At 38.5% G+C, this 13,446-nt stretch overlaps 1 protein-coding gene across 5 annotated transcripts in view; it reads right to left on the bottom strand.

Moving 5' to 3' along the window:
- Nucleotides 1-13,446, bottom strand: part of Cdh18 (cadherin 18) — an 833,519-nt gene that overhangs the window by 371,660 nt on the left and 448,413 nt on the right. The window contains exon 1 of one of the 5 annotated variants that reach the window (XM_004652532.2): nucleotides 10,000-10,113. The exons of the other annotated variants lie outside the window; for them this stretch is intronic. The gene's annotated coding sequence lies outside the window, so the exon portion shown is untranslated. Of the gene's footprint in view, nucleotides 1-9,999; nucleotides 10,114-13,446 lie in introns of those variants that run through there. 5 annotated transcript variants of the gene reach the window in all.

Here is a 13,446-nt window from a genome sequence, read left to right as displayed (position 1 = left end):
AATTGCTATAAGCCCCGCTGAAATAATCTTGTAATATAGTATTCATGTATATTTGCATAAATGTAACTTTCACAACTGGAGCTGTTTTGAATTTGCTGCTGAAACTGCAAATTCACATCTCAGCTTCTGATGGTTTCACCTGCATTTCAAGGTCTGGCATCAATCACTGATTGGCTGGCAAATACAAACATTTACCTAATCAGAATATTAAAAGAGAAATTATTCATATCATATATACACACACATATATATATACACATATATATGCCTTATCATTATTTGTAGAATAATTCTAGATTGACATGAAATTTCTAATAGGATTGGTAAATAAAGTATATTTGCCAGCCCAACCCAGAAATTGCTCATCATGTAAAACCACTATATACATTAGAAGACAATAACCACATTAAAGATTAAAACTGGCAGAAAATTAAAGAAATGTTTGTCTTCATCTGTAATTTTTGACATCAAGAAACTCTCTAGATATGGACATAGTTGCACAAGCCTGTAATCCCATCACTCATGTGAATTGAGGCAAGAGGTTTATAACTTAAAGCTAACTTGGGCTCCATAGCAACCATGGGTCCCCCAAAATACATTTCTGTCTGATATAAGATTCACATTTCATATAAAATAATAGTCGAAACTATATTTGAATAAATAAGCAAGTATTACAAATAAAGTACTTTTAATTGTGCGTTTCATTTCAAGTTAAGACAGTGAATTCTTTAAACTGAAAGTTAAGTGTCATTAATGAATGTCTGGGTCTATATTGTATTTCTATAACTGAATTCATAAGACTTCAAAACTGGCACAGAGAAGAAATGTAGTTTTTTTCACTCTCCTATGGGCTGGAAAATGTGGTGAACATGTAGATTCTGGTAAGGGCTTCCTGGCTGCATTCCATAATCTAGGAGGGCAGAAGAGAGATGCAAGTGTCAAAAGGTTAATGTTAGCAGCCTTCATCAAGTGCTGAGAGCAGATTCCTTTACTGAAAATTCTACTTTGAAAGCTCTGCCTCTTAGTTGTTGTCTATTGGTGATCAAGTTTCCAGCATATAAATTTGTAGACATATATATATATATTATTTTTTGCAGTATATATTCATGCTTAAGACATAATAAAAAATCTTTTACAAGGTACCCCAACTCCCCATCACTTGGATATACTCAACATCAAATCCTGACAGCTATATTTCAATATACAGAATACAACTCCTTTTCCCCCATCTCCACTGCAATCATTTGGCTTCTAAGTGCCATCATCTCTTTTCAGAACTCATGTTGGGTTTGGCTGTCACTGAGCTAGCTACCTGATTTTGCCCTTGCTCCATTACACTTTAGGATCTTACTACAGCACAGTGTGTAGTGTCTATAGTGATATGTCAGATAATATCACTTCTTCTCTTCTCAGAAGCATCTAATGGCACCCAACTCTGCTGGTGAAAATCTAAGTTCCTAACAGTGTCTGCAATGTCAACATGGTGTTTCCTAGTATCACCTTCTATACTCTATAGTTTATTTTTATGATGCAATCAACTGTGACATGTTGGGCAAGAGAAGAACTTTATTTTCTCTCAGTTATTGAGGCTGTGAAGTTGCGGTTTCTCTTGTTGCTTCTTCCTTCTGAGGCAGCAGGTGGAGGCATGCTCAGTCGTCTCAGGAGAAAAGCAAGCACGCTAACTCCTAGAAGCCTTGTTCTTTCTTTCTTTGGTTGGTTTAGTTTGTTTGTTTTGCAATATTTCATCCAAGCTGGTCTGAAACTCATAGAAATCCTCTTCCTTCAGTCTCCTGAGGTTTAGAATTTGAGGCATGTTGTACTATGTCCAGTGAAACCTTTACACAAGGACCTTAATTCATTCCTAGGTATGGTCCACACAGCCTGAGTTTTCCTCATGCCTCAACACTGTTGTGTTAGTAAGTGTTTTCATTGCATGCATGTTGGGTTTGTAATCACTAACTCTGCATAGCTGTTTTCAGATTCTAGTTTACTGTCTTATGTATTATTCAAATAGGCCCATGTTCTCCTCCTGAATGACTCTCTAAGCCTTATCCTTCCCAGTATATGGTTCCAAAGATATCAACAGTATTCATGTCTGGTCCTTTCAAGGTTTCATTAAAAATTTTCAATGTGTGGACTTCCTAGTCATAGTGGGTAAAATATCAAGCCACTATCCATCTTCTCTAAAAATATGGTCACTATCTCACTTTTTTTTCTTTTTCTGAATAAACACAATTTTATGCATATTATAAAATTCTCATTACAACCATTGTATCATCACTCTTCCCTTAACAAACTGTAATCTTCTTTGATAAATTCAAAATTATATTTTTAAGAGTTAATATAATAAAACTTAATATTTAATTGGATTTGTCTTTGAAACTATAACTAACTTATCAAAGTAGAATTTTAATCACAAAATAGAAAAAAAAAACAAGATGTCTTTGACAATTTGTTTATTTTTCAATCTCAATAGTACAAGACTTTCTCATATATTCTAAATTAAATAGACCTAATCAACCAACAAGATTTTTCATAAAAGCAGCAAAATTAAAGCTGGAGAGATAGCTCAGCAGGTTAGAGAGCATGCTTCAAGTAGGAAGACCAGAGTGTGCCAATGATCATCTGAGTTTGATTCTCCAGTGCTTACCTAAACAGCAGAGCACGGTTGGAAAGGATATCTATAATCATAGTCCCATGGGGGACTGAGGCCAAAGAACAACCAGGGCTCCGGCAAACTGGAGCTCTGCATTCAGAGACAGTTTCATGTAAATATGCTGATGAGTGACAGAGGAAGTATGCCTGACATTCGGCATTAGTGTCTGAGCACATCAGCACATACAAGTGCCTGCCACCACCCCACGCCTGCACCAGAAAGAGTACATAGTCAAGTGAATGAACACATAAATGAATAGTGGAGACCTTTACTTTTTTATAAAGCAGCATGATGTAAAGCCAAAATATCTTTTGTCTATATTATCATTGCCCATTAAAATTCTACCTTCTTGGCTTAGTGCTTAAACGCTTGCCTGTGAAGCCTAAGGACCCCAATTAGAGGCTCAATTCCCCAGGACCCACGTTAGCCAGATGCACAAAGGGGCGCACGTGTCTGGAGTTCGTTTGCTGTGGCTGGAGGCCCTGGTGCGCCTATTCTCTCTCTCTCTCTCTCTCTCTCTCTCTCTCTCTCTCTCTCTCCGTCGCTCTCAAATAAATAAACAACAAAAAAAAATTAAAGAATTATATCTTCTACTGAAACTAAAACTACTAATTACACATGCTTTAAAAGTAAAGAAAACAGGGCTGAGGGATGGTTCAACAGTTATAGGCAGGTGCTTACAAAGCCTGCCAGAGCCTAATTTAATCGCCCAATAGCCATGTAAAGCCAGATACAAAAGTGATACATGTGTCTGGAGTTTGTTTGCAGCAGCAGGAGACCCTGACATGCCCCCCCTCTCTGTAATAAATAAAGGAATATTGTGAAATATATATTTTTTAAATGCAAAGATAACATAATCTATACAGTTTCTCAATGTATTTATTATCCAAATGAATTTTTATGGATATATTTTAAAGTCAGAACATACATGAAATTATGTCAAATTTAATACATTATTTTCAGATTCTTCATATTAATAATTACTATATTGATTCAAAAAATTGAATTAATTTATCCTCATGAGGATGTCTTTTCTGTTTTCCATCTGTTCTTACTTCCTAACAATCTATTTTTAGAAGTTTTGGTTTTTGTTTTGTTCTGTTTTTTGAGTTTGGAGATCTTGTTTTGTTTTGTTTTGTTTTGTTTTAGGCTGTCTTAGAAACCTCTATGAAGTTCAAAATGGCCATGAACTCATGGAAATCCACTTGCTATAGTTGGAGTACTTAGAATACAGAGTAAGACAACATGTCAAGCTCCACAAGTTTAAATGAAATAATCTAACTGTGATCTTGGACAAGGGATTGCAAATTGTTTTTAAAGCCTTGACTTTAAATTTTGACTTCTGCCAATAACAAATGTAAATGTTAATTTTATCTTGCCCATGCTTATGGGTTTCAAAATTGTTTATACCCATTCACTAACTTAAATATCAACTCTTTTTATTCATATATCAGTGACTCAGTATAATTTTGATAGATATTTTATTTTAAATGCTATGGACAAGTAAAAATATAGTTGTATTTAGTAAATTTAGCTATCTTTGATAATTATGCAGTTAGATATGAGACATGTGCAAGCCTTTTTTATTCTAATTTTATTTACTTATTTGCAAGTAGAGAGATAGAGAAAGGGAGAATGAGAATGGGCGTGCCAGAGCCTAGTACCTCTGCAGATGCACACCAGACATATGTGCAAGTTTGTGTATCTGTCTTTATGTGGTATGTGGGTACTGGAGAATTGAGCCCAGTCTTTCACGTTTGCCAGCAGGTGCCTCTCACAGCTGAGTCACCTCTCCAGCTGCCAAGTCCGATCTATTGAGAAGGCTCTATATTAGGCTAGGGAGGTGAGACAGTGGATGTCGCGCACGCATGATGACCTGAGTATGGGCCCCCAAATGCCCGGTGCTCCTGCAGTACAGTAGGAGGGTTGAAACAAGAATCCCCAGAAACTCCCAGGCCCTCTAGTTTGGCCTACGCAGTGACAATCAACACGAGACTGTTCCTTAGGAGGAAGACCTGAATTGATGCTGGGATCTCCTCTGATTCCACATGTTCCCTGTCATTCACGTACACCCACACTCGTAGTAGCCTATGTGCATCACGTGTATTTTGAACACACAAACACATAAACACAAACATACATAATGATATTTTTTTTGTATACTTTTATTTATTTATTTGAAAGCGATGGACAGTGAGAGAGAAAGATGCAGGTAGAGAGAGAGAGAGAGAATGGGCACACCAGGGCCTCCGGCCACTGCAAATGAACTCCAGATGTATGAGCCCCCTTGTGTATCTGGCTAAAGTGGGCCCTGGAGAATCAAGCCTCGAACTTTGGTTCTTATGCTTCACAGGCAAGCGCTTAACCGCTAAGCCATCTCTCTAGCCCCAAAATGATATTTTCAATTCTCCAAATAAGGACATTTGAGGATGTATGTATTTACCAAAGTACATATATGAATAGCAATGGTTGCTGAATTATTCTCTACAAAAGGATTCTCTAAAACTTGGGTCCTTTTGTTTTCTTTTCTTTTTTAGTTCTGTATACAGTATAAATATGGTCTTGAAGAAAACATGATCCTAGAACTGAAATAAACTTCGATAAATGAAATGTTTGTTTTACTTAGCCATTTGACTGACTACTTTGTGAAATCAAACATCATCATCATTCCCTTTCCTCTTTCAACCAAGAAACTTCATACATTAACATTGTCTATCCGTGTAGCAATCTACATGCTAGAACCCTGATTATTCAGAGCAGTGACATCTGGGCATGTTAAGATTCAGTTGAACTAGTAATCATCATATACCTGCTTCTACTTGGCCTCTCTATTTTCCTGGGAATGTTTTCACATAATATTTGTGCACCTAGCCAAAGTTTTATTACTATGAAAAGTCATCCTAGCTCATTTAATTCCACTGCTCCTTTCTCTAATAGTCATAAAATATGTTAATATGTTGGGCTGGAGAAGTGGCTTAGCGGTTAAGTGCTTGTCTGTGAAGCCTAAGACGCCGGTTCAAGGCTTGATTCCCCAGGACCCACGTTAGCCAGATGCACAAGGGGGCACACGCATCTGGAGTTCGTTTGCAGTGGCTGGTGGCCCTGACGTGCCCATTCTCTCTCTCTCTCTGCCTCTTTCTCTCTCTGTCTGTCGCTCTCAAATGAATAAATAAAAATAATTTTAAAAAATATGTTAATGTGTTAATATGGATTGTTTAACTTTGTGTTAGTATATTTATGGCATACTATACATAAATCATGATGTAATAATAATAAATATAGCAGGCATAACTACCAATTTGAAAAATAAAAAAATGCAATATATATATATATATACATATACATGCATACATATTCATATATATATACATATATATTAATATATATATATATGAATGATTTAACAAAAGTCAAGAATGATGCATGTTCAGATTGGGATAGTGGCATCTTGTAAAGCAATCACAAATTCTCTATGTAATCATAGAGAAGAAAAATAGGCCATGATATTAGTTTCTCACACTGTCATAAAATTTTACTGGTTTCATCTATTTATCTTACTATATCAATGCATGTATCTTTTAATTTAAATTTATATTTACATATATAATTATATTTGGATATCTAAATAATTTTATCTACATTCATACCATTGAAAGTCTAAACATGTTAACAATGACATTTATTGCTTAAGGGTGAATTTTAAGTAACATATTTTACCAACTGTGGATAATATTGAAGAAGGAAAATGTGTAACCCAATTTTTTAAGTTATGGGTTTCATATTGAAAACTCTTCATGAAACATCTCTTAAGAGATGCTATATATCTTTCTTCCAGATGATCTAAGTCCAGCATACAGTAGTTTAAAAGTAGCAAGCTAAATCAACTTTCATCAAATGAATCACCAAAGATATAAAATATGATATGATAATTTAACAACATAGGCACAGGTCCTTAGAAATATACTTAATTATATCACTTTCTGTGGTTGTTTTATACACTTGATCATAATGTCCAGTTGCAGGTAAGGAAAATGGCCTGAAGAAAAGTCATCCAAGACATAGTGACCTGGGTCAGGAGCCATGTCCCTATATGTTTTCAAAAACTTCCCTCAATGAGTTCCCATTGTGTTACACAACAGGACCATTTACTAACTGTTTTTTAATGTTATTCCTTGCTTTTAGCAGTTTTAATGCTAAAAAATTACCCTAGGCATGCATAATTAGTACAATGAATATTGTATCCTCAAATAATAAAAATGTAAAACAAAATCAATGGCACTTATTTATATATTACTTATATTAATAGTTTATCACAAAAAATCTAACAGAAATTTAATTTACCTTAAACTCAACTTCTGTAATGTTCATCCTCTGTATTCATTCCCTGTCCTCCTCTCCATTAGCCTGTGATAAGATACTCCCAATATGATATTGATGATTAATATCATAATAGAGCTCCACAGCAATATGCCAGGAGCCTAATGGGAACCTACAAACTGAAATACATTCATTATCAAAGCAAAAGACAGAGGTTATCACTGAAGCACACTAACTGCAATGCTCATGGGCAGTGGCCCACTTAACCAGCATGCTCATGACTCCCATCAGCATATGACCTTTCCTGCTCTTTACTGCAGTTGTTCTCTGTAGGAGAAGGGTATAATTCACCACACTCCAGGGAAAAGCTCAAGTTGCTTGGAGATATTTTTGATTGTCAGAATATCAAAGAGCTTCTCCTATCATCATATGAGTAGAGAACATAGAAACTCCTAGGAAAATAAGCATGCCCAGGACAACACCCCCTGACCCCTGGCCTGGGAGAAAGCTGAAGTCCAAAGTATCAATTGCAGAAGTTCAGAAGTCTTAATCTAAACTATAGATTTCTAAAACTCATACAATGCAATTTCAAGCAAGGTACATTATTAAGCAAATTTAAAAGTTTGAAGTATTGTACTCATTTAAAAAAATAAATATCTCCATGCAGTATTTAATTGCTTAGTGTCTGCCCTCTTCCCCACACTACATAATATCAATTACAGGTCTAGGAAAAGTTAGTGTTCTTTGGTCAATGAGGTCAATAGTTTTTACTGTAAAAGTGTGGCAGTGTGCTTGCCCATTTACATTCGAGCTCAATTTAAGAGGGTTTTAAATATGGAAGCAACAATTCCATTGCTTAGCTACTAGCAGCCAAGCATAGGACAGGTGGGACACACACAATTGTAAACATGTGTTTTTTATTCAGCAAACCACAAAAATATGCAAAGCATACTAACCCTACTCATATCACCAGTGAAAAATCACTTTATATTTAGCATATATAGCACTCCTCACCTAATTTTTTTAAAGTCAATCTAAGTGACCATTCACATTCATCATTCCTCTGTATCCATTTTTGTAAGAACCACAAGGAATAATAATGATAATGACTTCCATCATGCAATATATACTAAAGATCTAAATGCTTGATGTCATTGCAATGCCAGCAACTTCTATAGGCAATTATATTCAGCAATAAATGGCTAGAGGAACAGCTAGAGTTTTCTGTCACTTTCTCACTACACTCATATTCTCCTCCACTATTGGATTATCAGCTGCTGGGCATTTCTGTTGCCTCTGAAATAGCTTATCCTCATTTTCTACCTCTCCACATTGTCAAATAGGCAATCAATATTGGCTATTAGAATCATTTTCTGTTTGTTTACTTAAGTTAGCACTCTCCATGGAAAAGCATCTGAACTATGATGTATACAGTAATTATTAACCAAAGCCCATTAAATGAATGCCTTCAGGGGTGACAGAAGTTGGATGACCTGCATTAGGTTCATTTGTAATCAGCAAATATGGATTTAAATTCTAAAAAAAAATAAAATAAAATACACTTAAAGAAGCAGCAATGATGGTTGAGGTTGGAGGCAGAATGCTACAGAATGAGGTTCTCTTCTGCACTTCTGCACTACCTCCTTCTTCACACAGCCTGCAAGGAGCTTACAAGATCTAGTCCAGGCTTAACTCTGGATCTAGAATTGCATAGGTTCTCTGATGAGACCACTGGGAGAAAGTAGAGTAGGGAAGTCCCTGCAAGAGGAAAGCACCCTGTTTGTAAAACTGGTGGGTGATGCCAAAATGGAAAATAAAGGTTGGAAATCCCCCACCGGCAGAGCCTGCATTTATATTTTCTGACTACCTAAAAGAATCTTCCTCTGACCTGTCTCTAGGCTTAGAGAAGTGATGCTATCACATAGCAAACCAAAGACTGAAATCATTTTGGTTCAGAGATTTTACTTTATTTTCTCCATTTCAAATTTGTCTGTGTTGGGGGTGGGGGGCACAAAGTACACTTCTTCTTGAATAAACAGAAAGCTCATTAAAAGCAAGAGAATTAAAAAGATATTCTAATAACCTTAATAAAATTCTGTTTTCACCTGTTACATATGAGAGCATTTCCTAGACCCATATCTACACACACACACACACACACACACACACACACACATATACACACAAGCTCATGCATAGACATGATTGTAATCTAGTGAAAACTAAGATAAAATTATAGTTATTTCCACACAAGCAAATCAGGTTTACTAAGTTAAGCAAAGGCTATGAATTTGAGCTAAGCAACATAGAGACATACACTAAAGAGAGTGTCTTCCTTATACCAGGAGCCTATGTACTTCCTGCCATGTACTATTTAAGGCGCCCTTTGATGAACACAAAAGTTTCATTCGGGGGCTAAATAAACATTTTTGAAAGCCATTTTGAAAATTAAAATTAAAAAAAAAATAGAAGGATGACAGAAAAGAAGAATTCAGAAGAGAGGCTTGTTTGTCTGCTGCAGTTTCAATGACCAGATATCTCGCAATTTTAGAGGATACTGGAAAGACAATAATTAAAAGGCAACATGAAAAAAATTCTATTCCAATGGCCCTCGCTTTTACAGACAGCCACCCATGTCACTTATTCCTCTGCCAGCGGTATTCAGACGTGCCCTGGCGGAGGACCCTTCCAACTTCGTAAAGGGGCACAGCGGGCGAGAGAGCACAGCCACAGAGCCCCATCCGCACGGACCGGGCTGGACCGGGAGACCCACATGGAACAGGCTCTACAGCGACATTCCTGCATAAGAAAATACTCATTTCCACCCGCGGTAAGGCTGCCCTCACATGCTGCAACTTTCTCCTTGGCTCTCCATCCTGAGAAACCCATCGAGAGGAAGATTTCACCAACACGCTTTAGACTCCCAACTGGGTGAAGCATCACATATATATATAAAATATGTAATGTATATGTATATATATATGATGTCAAGACAGAATGTAAAGTGTGAAGGATCGAAGCCTTACCTTAGCTGACTTGCCCTAACTGGTGGAAAGGAACTTCATTCGTGAGAAGCAGAGGCGGGTACTTTGCCGGAGCCCGGCACGGCTGCTTGCGGTCCCCCAGCCCCGCGCCGGCTCCGCGCACCTCCAGCCCCGGCTCCCAGGCTGGGTCTCTGCAGCTCCCGAGCGCGCCTCTGATTGGCTGGCGGCGCCTGTCTGCCTGATGCTCGGCTCGGCTCCCTGGGCCTCCCCTCCTTCCTCTGCCTCTCCTTCCTCTGCCTCTCCTCTCCTCTCCGCTCCTCTCCTCCTCTCCTCTCCGCTCTCTTCCCCTTGTGTCCCCTTTCTCCTCCCCACCACAGAGTACAGACTTTTATTTTTTTTTGGGGGGGGGCGGGGGAGGGGGGCTTCACTTCTGTAGCACTCCAAACCGACCCCCCTTCCACCCCGTCGACAAGGTCATCAGCAGAAAGCGCTCGCGGTGACTGGGGGGGGGGGGACATTTAAACAAGCCAACGAGGCAAAAATCTTGCGCTCTGGAAACAAACGCTGGGTAGGACTCCGTGACAGTTTGGACCAGCAGTTCTCCGCGGGGATGGGGATGGGGACGGGGAGGGGGAGGGAAACGCGGGGGTGGAGCAGGGGTTTGGCTGTCAGATGGTGTGGGAGGGATGGGAAGGAGCAGAAAGCAGGCGCGGCGGGCGCTGCTGTGGCGAGCTGGCAATAAATTTTCATATTTCGTGCAAAGTCGTCACAGCCTGCTAAACACTCAACTGCTGGCTCAGTCGTCGGTGAGCCAATGTCCAGCAGTAGCCAGGAGGGTGAGGTGAGGATGTCCTTTAATGTTTACCCCGAAGTTCCCAAGGCGCGGAGGTTTTGCAGTACACAGAGCTCCCACTTGGAGGTCAGCGTTGTATGTGAGAAGATGTATGCGACTGCAATGCCTTTCCATGCCCTTTTTCTCATCCCAGGAAAACCAAGGCACCCAGGAACTCCTCACCTCTTATTACTTCTGAATAAATTAACCCGATCTGTAACGCACACAGCTTATGGTGACGAGGATTCCGGCTCCACTGGCTGTATTCAAAATTGATATGAACAGCTGACAATTGAGTACTTTTCCAAGCATGAAGTCATCCACATATGCACCCAGAAGAACTTCCAAACGTTTACAGCAGCATAGTAGAAGAGGCTTCGATTTCACCGACACTAAATAGCTACTCCAAGGACCCCATGGCAGGGCTATTAAGAATAACATCCCACCCCATACCCTTGTAAACACGGAGAACAGCATGACTTTTAATGCATATTTACTAAAACTACCAAAGCCCAGGTTAGACCAAAAAAGTCTCAAAGGGAGGTAGTGTACAAAGGATATGGTGTCTTTAAGCATAACAGGACATGGGTTCAAGTCCTGTTAGAACTTTTCTGCTTGTATGAACATGAGTAAATTTTCACTTCTTTCTGCCTCAAGGGATTTCTCTTTAGAAGCTGACCCTTATTCAGTGTCTTTCCGAAGCACCAATAAATTCTGTGTACTTTTCTCCTACTGTACCATGGACTTTTGACAAAGTTACTTGACCTGTAACCATATTTCTCCTTTTTTCTTCCTGGGCTGAAAAAAGGTCATCTGAGAACATTATGTAAGTGGTATTTCCTGAAAATTTAAAGTATAAAATTCGCAGTATTTTGAATAAACTAGAATTATATCTAATTTTACTTCATTTCATTGATGGAAAATGTGACACCATTGCATTTACTTTGAGGGTCTCATATGCCTACACAATTGAAGAGAAACAAGGGTGGGAATGCTTGAACTTCCCATTGTGACGAAATTGCACATTTAAGTGCTCAGCTGCTGCTGGGAGAGATCTAAGAGCCAACTGAAAGTTAGAAATCACCAAATTTTAGGCACTGGGTGAACAACGGTAGAACGTGAACAATGGCATGAGAACAATGAGGCAGCGTTCTATTGTGTTATTTCACATCCTCTCCCTTGTCGCTTCTCTTCACAAAGTGTCCTCATGCATTTCTTATGATGGTGGGCAGTTCCAAAAAGAACACGTTTTTTAATCTAGCTGTGTCTAGGAAGCAAGGAGCACACAAGAGAAGGGATCACTTTTGAAAATAAAGAGGTTGTGAAGAAGAATGTTTGATCTCAAAGAGGTCATGTAGTTTAATTTTAAAATTTCACATCCTGGCATTCTGTGGAGAAGCCTGTTTATTTAACCATCATGAGGTGAATGAAATGAAATGTTCGTTTTCCTCTTAGAACTATTTGCTCAGACACCAGCCACGAGAATCTTAAAGATGCACTTGGAAACACAACATGCTTTTGCCAGCCTTCCTTGGAGGTTTGTCCTGGTTAAGACCATAATGCGTACACACATGCAGTGATGGCCTTAATGGATGTCAGCAGAGGCTTGTGTCTCAGTGGGAAGGCATCTCAGTGGCATTGTCAAGACTGCTAATCACCATCTATTTCTGGAGAAGGAATGGGTTCACTAAAGGAGGATTGTATCAACGGAAAAGAATCCACAGTAACGTCATTAGATTCTCTGCAATGATGCAATGTCACCAGCTTTAAATGGCTTTCAATGTTTGATAGGCTGAAGTTTTGCCAACTTTCTCCAACCATAGAAAACCAAACCTGTCAGCCACTTAGGAAGACTGACCTGTTTTCGGGATACAATGAAGAAAGGACCTGAACCAATGTGGAACATGCTACTTGGGAAAACCAGGTGGTAAGCAGGTGCTTATTTTCTCTTTATGTCAAAGATTACTTCAAAAAAAGTGGACGATATATCAGTCAACAGAATTTATTACAGAGCTAATCTTGGCAGCTTGAATCATGGGCATTTCTGATACTGGGCTTCTTTTTTTGTTGTTGTTGTTACATTGGGAGAGTTATAAGAAACATTTAAACTGGTGACAGAGAAGCATCCACCACACGATTGATGCTGGTCAGGCTATAGAACCTGAGAGATAAAACTGGAGTGGTAAAACTGTGATCGGTTTTTGAGAGAGTCAGAAAATTGTCACTTTAGATGCCATCACAGGTTCCATTTTACTCTTGGAATTTAGAAGCCTTGAAATGGATAAAATGGTAAATGATGTAAGAATGTGAATGAAATGTAGGGATACATCTACTCTCTGGTGTAATTCAGCATTCAGAAGAGTTAGCCACATATTATTGGCTGTTTTTATTCATAAATCAGTGACATATAAGAGCTGTGTAGGTGTAAGGTGAACCAGTTAATGTTTTGGTAGAAAATATTAATGACCACTTTCCAGCTAACATGCCTGTCTATCAGATCTACATAGTTACTGATTTTTACACTAATAGCATCACAAATGATCTGATGTGATGGGAGAAAATGAAGCATTATGTAGTTTTATATACATTTATTTAATGTGTTTTGAATGCATGAATTATATCTCATGCATTCTGTTGTTGCTGTTTCTTTGAGGTAA

The sequence above is a fragment of the Jaculus jaculus genome, chromosome 13 (assembly GCF_020740685.1).
Source record: "Jaculus jaculus isolate mJacJac1 chromosome 13, mJacJac1.mat.Y.cur, whole genome shotgun sequence".
Classification (NCBI taxonomy): domain Eukaryota; kingdom Metazoa; phylum Chordata; class Mammalia; order Rodentia; family Dipodidae; genus Jaculus; species Jaculus jaculus.
This window is presented reverse-complemented; position numbering and strand designations above follow the sequence as displayed.